Source organism: Panulirus ornatus, chromosome 15 (genome assembly GCF_036320965.1).
Source record: "Panulirus ornatus isolate Po-2019 chromosome 15, ASM3632096v1, whole genome shotgun sequence".
Classification (NCBI taxonomy): Eukaryota; Metazoa; Arthropoda; class Malacostraca; order Decapoda; family Palinuridae; genus Panulirus; species Panulirus ornatus.
In genome coordinates this window covers 3913174-3921308 of record NC_092238.1, presented here as the reverse complement: position 1 = coordinate 3921308, position 8135 = coordinate 3913174, and the positions used below count along the sequence as shown (strand labels likewise).

General features: G+C 43.4%; 1 long non-coding RNA gene across 2 annotated transcripts in view; it reads right to left on the bottom strand.

The window, feature by feature from the left end:
• LOC139753701 (uncharacterized) overlaps positions 1-8135 on the bottom strand; it is a 376193-nt gene extending 368058 nt beyond the window's left edge. For both annotated transcript variants that reach the window (XR_011713751.1, XR_011713752.1), the window contains exon 1: positions 7937-8135. This is a non-coding gene — a long non-coding RNA (uncharacterized lncRNA). The remainder of the gene's footprint in view (positions 1-7936) is intronic.

Sequence of the window (8135 nt, the reverse complement as noted above, 5' to 3'; positions counted from 1 at the left end):
CATATATGTCCACACACGCACATATACATACCTATACATTTCAGCGTATACATATATATAGATACACATACATATACATGTATACACATGTACATAATTCATATTTGCTGCCTTTATTCATTCCAGTCGCCACCCCGCCACACATGAAATGACACCTCCCTCCCCCCACACGCCACATCCTGTCATGTATAATGCACCGAAACCACAGCTCCCTTTCCACATCCAGGCCCCACAAAACTTTCCATGGTTTACCCCAGACGCTTCACATGCCCTCGTTCAATCCACTGACAGCACGTCGACCCCGATATACCATATCATTCCAATTCACTCTATTCCTTGCAAGCCTTTCACCCTCCTGCATGCTCAGGCCCCGATCGCTCAAAATCTTTTTCACTCCATCTTTCCACCTCCAATTTGGTCTCCCACTTCTTGTTCCCTACACTTCTGACACATATATCCTCTTTGTCAATCTCTCCTCACTCATTCTCTCCATGAGACCAAACCATTTCAAAACACCCTCTTCTGCTTTCTCAACCACACTCTTTTTATTACCACACATCTCCCTTACCCTTTCATTACTTGATCAAACCACCTCACACCACATATTGTCCTCAAACATCTCATTTCCAACACATCCAAACCCCCTAAGCACAACCCTATCTATAGCCCACGCCTTGCAACCATATAACATTGTTGGAACCACTATTCCTTCAAACATACCCATTTCTGCTTTCCGAGATAATGTTCTCGCCTTCCACACATTTTGTAACGGTCCCAGAACCTTCGACCCCTCCCCCACCCTATGACTCACTTCTGCTTCCTTAGTTCCAACCGCTGCCAAATCCACTCCCAGATATCTAAAACACCTCACTTTCCTCCAGTTTTTCTCCATTCAAACTTACCTCCCAATCTACTTGTCCCTCAACCCTGCTGTACCTAATAACCTTGCTTTTATTCAAAGCTATTCTCAGCTTTCTTCTTTCACACACTTTACCAAACTCAGTCACCAGCTTCTGCAGTTTCTCACATGAATCAGCCACCAGTGCTGTATCATCAGCGAACAACAGCTGACTCACTTCCCAAGCCCTCTCATCCACAACAGACTGCATACTTACCCCTCTCTCCAAAACTCTTGCATTCACCTCCCTAACAACCCCATCCATAAACAAATTAAACAACCAAGGAGACATCACGCACCCCTGCCGCAAACCGACATTCACTGGGAACCAATCACTTTCCTCTCTTCCTACTCGTATACATGCCTTATATCATCGATAAAAACTTTTCACTGCTTCTAGCAACTTGCCTCCCACACCATATACTCTTCATACCTTCCATAGAGCATTTCTATCAACTCTGTCATATGCCTTCTCCAGATCCATAAATGCTACATACAAATCCATTTGTATATATATATATATATATATATATATATATATATATATATATATATATATATATATATATATAAGCAGAGCATGTGATCTGTACCAACAGGCTAAACGCTTTCAGTACAAAAGCTGCTTACATCATCATTACCAGGTGCAAAATTGTATATAAAATGTCGTAAACAAAGTGTATTTACTGAATGAAGAGCAGAGTGTAAATTAATCCCTGTATAAACAAAGTAAAATCTATACGTTTCATTAGAAGCACATTTTGTATATTTTACTTTCATAATCAAACGGTCCAAAGTTTCAATATATATACATATCATACAAACCTCCAACAGCCAGGATCGAACCCGGAAATGCTACCGCTAGGCTATGGGCCCGGCTAATAGGAAATAACTATTCGAATACTATGTACTCGAATACCCTTCGTCTTACATTGGCGAGCAACGGGGTCTACACCGGTCATTTCCCAACAGGCGCACATAGCTAGCAGATAGCATTTTACCGAACCTAACTGTACAACGCGGAGGTACATGAATATGAACAAAGTGCATAGGAACGCGCACCTTCATAGAACATACAAACCTCAAACAGCCAGGATCGAACCCGGGACCCTTGTGCCACAGGCGGAAGTGCTACCGCTAGGCTATGGGCTTGGCTAATAGGAAATAACTATTCGAATACTATGTACTCGAATACCCTTCGTCTCACATTGGTGAGCAACGGGGTCTACACCGGTCATTTCCCAACAGGCGCACATAGCCAGCAGATAGCATTTTACCGAACCTAACCGTACAACGCGGAGGTACATGAATATGAACAAAGTGCATAGGAACGCGCACCTTCATAGAACATACAAACCTCCAACATCACTTGATAAACAGAAGAGTAAATTCCATGAAATTATTGCAGATCAAACTACAATCACCGACGTAAATTGTCATATACTGAACTACTATCACTTCTGTATATTGGTCGAGTAAGACAGAGGTATAGCTCCTTCATGTTTAATTCTAAAACCACACAAGCGAAAAGTTTTTTAAAGTATCCCTAATCGTATGACTGTTTTCTACAATGGAAAATTTACCATTTTCTATCATTTCGAATTAACTGAGTCGTTTCTATCATTTCGAATTAATTGAGTCGCGCGCCGCGAGGTAACGCTGCGTACACGTAGCTTGACGTTATATGCTGCAGTGAAACCTCCCTAGTGTCTCCTCCTTAGTTAGCCATGGTCTACTTTCAACCTGACTCTCCCGTGATGATCATGGGGCCTCTTTGTACGCCAAGTGTTACCCTTCCTTAATTCACTGTTCCTCGGCATACAAGATACCTTCATAAACTCAGCTTCATGAAAACTGTCAAATGAAGTGATATACTCCAACCATTATATTCGGAGTGAGGCTCATGGTGACATACGCCTAGTTGTCTGGCCATACTCCTTCGCATACTCAAGTCAGCTACACTGTAGCTCGCTAACTCAGTTTATTACAAGAGGTCTAACAGTAATAACATAAAACTTTGTTGATGTTATGTTGTGTAGTAAGTAGTAGGAATCAATACTAAGAAATGGTACATTACAGTTTCTGCTGATTTAAGATTGCTTCTACTTTAGTAGTAGCTATACAGGTACATCATATAACAAAACAAAAAGACACGAACACTAGGCAGAATGGAACGGTATCTGTAATTTCAGGAACAAGTTACTGTTCAGCTGAAAGATCTTTAGAAATTTATCGTAAAGCTGAAAACTAAGTTCAAGTGCTATGCGAAGGTTCGAATGGTACGCTGCGAGGGGTTACGTGATGTATGAATCTTCCAGTGGTTCGGTCCCAGGGTTAGAAAGACTGTCCGAAGGTTTAAAAGGTTCAGTCCGAGGGTTCGGTCCAAGGATTCACGTGCGTCTCAGCGCTTCACTTGTGCATCACTACAAAAATATAAGTTTTTCTTTTTATCAACGTTTTACTCAAGTAATAGCCACGAAACTATATCAGCTTCATGAAACCGAGTCGGATCTGCGGGCTCCATGAGAGTCGAGCCAGACTCTCATACCACCGACTCTAAATGTACACATATGCATGACATTCATCAATCCGGTTTTCAGCGGTTTCTGTAAAAATAAATGACAATAAGTGTGTCTAATCAATTCATATACAAGCTGGTGTTTTTAGAACTAAGAGAGAGAGAGAGAGAGAGAGAGAGAGAGAGAGAGAGAGAGGAACAGACTCTGAAGGCTGCCCCTTACTGGTTAAGACAACTAATGCCCACGGGCAAGAGAGGAGGATAAGCCTCTTCGCCACGGAAAGCAAAGAGATTTATGCAAAGGAGTCAGGTAGAAGGGTAGAAGAGGCTTTAGGTGGCGGTCAAGGTTATGAGAGGATCTACGGCTCCTGGGAGACTGGCTGAAGCATCTAAGACCCCGAGGACAATGGCTGAAGCATCTGTGACTCCTTGGACTCTCGCTGAAGCATCTAGGGCTTCTGTGAGATTGGCTGAGCATCTAGGGCACCTGGGACACTGGTTGAAGCATCTAACTCTTCTGGGAGACTGGTTGAAACATCTAACACTTCTGGGAGACTTGTTGAAGCATCTAACACTCCTGGGAGACTTGTTGAAGCACCTAACACTTCTGGAGACTGGGTGAAGCATCCAACACTTCTGGAAGGCTGGTTGAAGCATCTAGGGCTCCCTTGACCTTGGATGAAGCATTTAGGGTACCTGAGTGACTGGATGAAGCATCTGGGGCTTCTGGGAGACTGTTTGCAGCGTCTAGGGCTTCTGTTAAGACTAGAAGAAATATCTAAGGCTCCCTGGACTTCAGCTGAAGCATCTAAGGTTTCTGGGAGAACGAATGAAGCATTTAGGGCTACCGAGAGAATGTCTGAAGCATCTTTGAGAGCGAGGTTGAGGCAGCTAGGGCTCCTGAGGGACTGGCTAAAGCAACAAGACCTGATGGGAGAATGGCTGAAGAAATAGCCACCAAGGTTCTGCAAGTGACCATTACTGACGTACTGCTGGGAGGAACAATGTCGAGGCTGATGACTCTTGGGGGTTCTGCCTTCTGTATCCTTGGTCGCGTTTGTCTCTGTTGCTTCATGTGATCTCTTGTTCATCATTGTTAGTTCTTGTTATTTCTTGTTCATCGTCAGTTCTTTTTATTTCTTGTTTATCATAGCTAGTTCTTGACAAGTATTCGTTCTTAATCTTGCTCGTCTTTTCTGACGGCAGCTCGAGAAAGGGTACAGCGCAAGTGTGGGACGTACAAGAAATGTCTTCCTTTCCTGGGAATTTTCACCCGAATGCTGAGGCTTAGCTCTTGTCCCTTGGGTGCTGGGTGGAGGGGGCTAGATAACTCTCTCTCTCTCTCTCTCTCTCTCTCTCTCTCTCTCTCTCTCTCTCTCTCTCTCTCTCTCTCTCTCTCTCTCGTAGCTGATAACTGGTTGGCAGCCACCAACCAGGGAGGCATGTTTGCTAGTACTACATGCCTGGATATCGGGAGACTTAAGTGACAGTTAAGCAGTAAGCCAATACTTTACTGGCCGTCAAGTTTCACTCCTTTCATCCAGGTTTGTCTTTTCTTTCCGCCTCACCCACAGACCACTAAATGAAATAAAAAAAATCTCCGTCTCACACTTGATACTTGCATAACACGTAAATCACATCCTGCGACTGCGCACAAGTCTTGCCCTTCGGCTAATAGAAAAATCGCTGTAGGTATTCGTTAAGTGCTCACTCTGAGAGATTACTGCTTGGCTTGTGCAATGATAACTCTCAAAACATTTTCAGTTTACTGGCAGGTTAGTGAGGTGTGCTGTGCTGGATGGGTTCGGTGGCCAAGCATCGATGAACGCACTGGAACACAAGTGTTCTGTCCACACTTGGCCTGGGTAGGAGGGGCGTGGCGGTCGTCCTTACGGGTAGGAGGGGCGTGACGGTCGTCCTTACGGATAGGAGGGGCGTAGAGGTCGTCCTTACGGGTAGGAAAGGCGTGGAGGTCGTCCTTACGGGTAGGAAAGGCGTGGAGGTCGTCCTTACTCTAAACACGTAATATGATGCTTATTTCACCCCCCCCCCCCCAACCACCACCACCACCACCACCAACCACCACACGAGAATTCCTGAATAATAGATAAACTCAAGCAGCATCTCACTGGAAATTGTGGACATATGGTCCCGCACATGAACTTACCGACCTCCATGATTTCTCTGGGGAAATTAAAAGGTCTGTAAGCTGGGCAAGATAGCGATATGCTTGCCATTCACGCAGAAATTAAGTTATATATTCCCTGGCGGATCGTACGTATTTAAGGTCATCCGGCACAACCATGGAATGTCCACAGTACCATCTAAACTCCCAAGAGTCCACAAGCGAATGAAATATCTTACTGTTCAAGTTTTTGCGCTCTTAGGCGTTCTAAAATTCTACAGGCGACGGAAAATGTAGTTTAAAATTGCCTTGTGTATCTAGAGCCACTATTAGATTCGATTCCGGGCATTCGTCTGCTCGCTCGTGTGGGTGCCACTAACCACCTGGCAAATGACCTTTGGACTCGAATATACACTTAAGCAGACGCTCCGAAAGCAGTAAACTCTTGCCCTTCGTCGCACAACGACGGAATTACATTGTTCATTGGTATAACCACTCATCAACGCCATATTTCCTCTTCATACCTCCCGTTTTGCCGACACAACCTTCCCGCCCAACATTAACATATATCTTCTCGAAAATATACCACCCTAGCAGCCCGCAATTCCTATCCTGTCTAAGAAATGGGTGAATTATTGGCATTTGTGTATGGAGGTTAATGATCATACGTCTGGCAACTTCCACGGCGTATCTACGGGCAGAAGACAGATAGGACTGGCTTCCTATAGTACATTTTACAGTACAATATTTCCCAATAATATATCACCCACGCAACCAGCAATTTCTATCCTGCCAAGAAAATAGATGAATTACACGCAACACGTCCGACAACTTCCTTGACGTGTCTGCAGACATTTTTGCGGTAGTTTCGTCTGCAGAACTTAAAGGGTTAACATCACTAAAAAGATGTCCATGTACATGCACATTAAAAAAATAATCAAGTACACACCCACGTACATAAAAAGGCATATACCGAGGTATACACCCACATACATAGCGACATACATAGTTACACAGCCACAGCCATGTACATACCCATGTATACACCCTTGTACATACCTACTTACACATCCATGTGTAAACTTGTATACCCAAGTACTTGCCTACGTACATATCCACGTGCACATACATTTACATACACAAATGCACATCCACTCACCTACCAACGTTACATAATCATCCACATACCCATGTGCTCACCATATACATACCCATGTACGCATCAATATACAACCAATACACATACCCATGCACAGACCCAAGTACACACCTAAGCACATATCCACTTACGTATAAACTCGCACACAAACCCGTACACACAAATACATACTCAAGTACCTACCCACGTTCATACTAACGTACATACCTAGGTACTGTGCCACAAATATACCCACGTATACGCCCCTTACGTAGGTATTTAGCTCGAAGCATATCCATTTACATACCTACATACCCACATAAGTTCCCACGTTCATCAGCGCTGCTATGATCCAAGGCGGCATGAGGAATGTTCGGCCTACAATTCCCAGTTCTTTCCCCACCCCGTCATTTCGCTCAGGAAGCCAGAGAGCATATTTTGCTCCCTTGAAGTTCACGTCTTTCCTCTTCCTGGGAGAGGATCGCTTTGCCCAGTCTCGATACAATCTCATTAAACCCTTTTTTTACGGTTTACTTCGATCAGTGACTGACAGTGAATAACAGTGACGCCATACAAATACAGTGTCTTTGCGGTGCTATACAGACAAATGTCAAACGGCACAGAGCCAAGTATAGGATAACATTGTCGAATGAATTTAATATCAAGATGAACACTCGGTTTGATATCAGTCTGTGTTCTAGTTAATTTAGTATATCTAGTACTGCCCACAATAAAACACGAATAAATCAGTAATGTAGCAAAAATATTATATGTTTAGTAATTAAAACTGTCGCACCTGGATTATAAATAACTACCCTGATTTTTTTCTTCTTGCCATACTAAATTCTTGCCGAGCATATAAATTCTGGCAGACAGCACGAAAACGTCTTTTGCATTTAGGCTAAAATATATATTTTCATGCCTTCCTGAATCCACCGCATTTTTGTATAATCATCATCATTTTACGCATCTTTTCTATCGTATTTTTCCTATCTTACTCTAAGTTCATATAATAAATTGTTCATGCCCAACCAAATACTTGGGATAGGGAGGAGGAATGGAACAAACACCGCAGTGGTGGATTACTGCGACGCCATCAACACCTCTCCCAGTACTTGGGAGGGCGAATGGAGCGCACCAAACGCTGCAATGTTGGATTACTGTGACTACCATCACCCATACAAAAATGTTCACATACTTACCATGAAATTGGTATCATACATGTTATGCCATCAATACATGTGAAACTTGGCTTACCTACTGTAAGATGGGAGTCCTGAAAATTCTTCTGTAAGCGCCAGCGTTATTGTATTGCACGCCTTCCTCTTCATCGACTTTTCTAATGTCCCACAAACAACGATAAAACCTTATATATTCAAACATGGCACTCTTCGAACTAACATATCCACACTAGACCCAGTGCTACTGAGATTAAAGCTTTAAATACGACGACGCG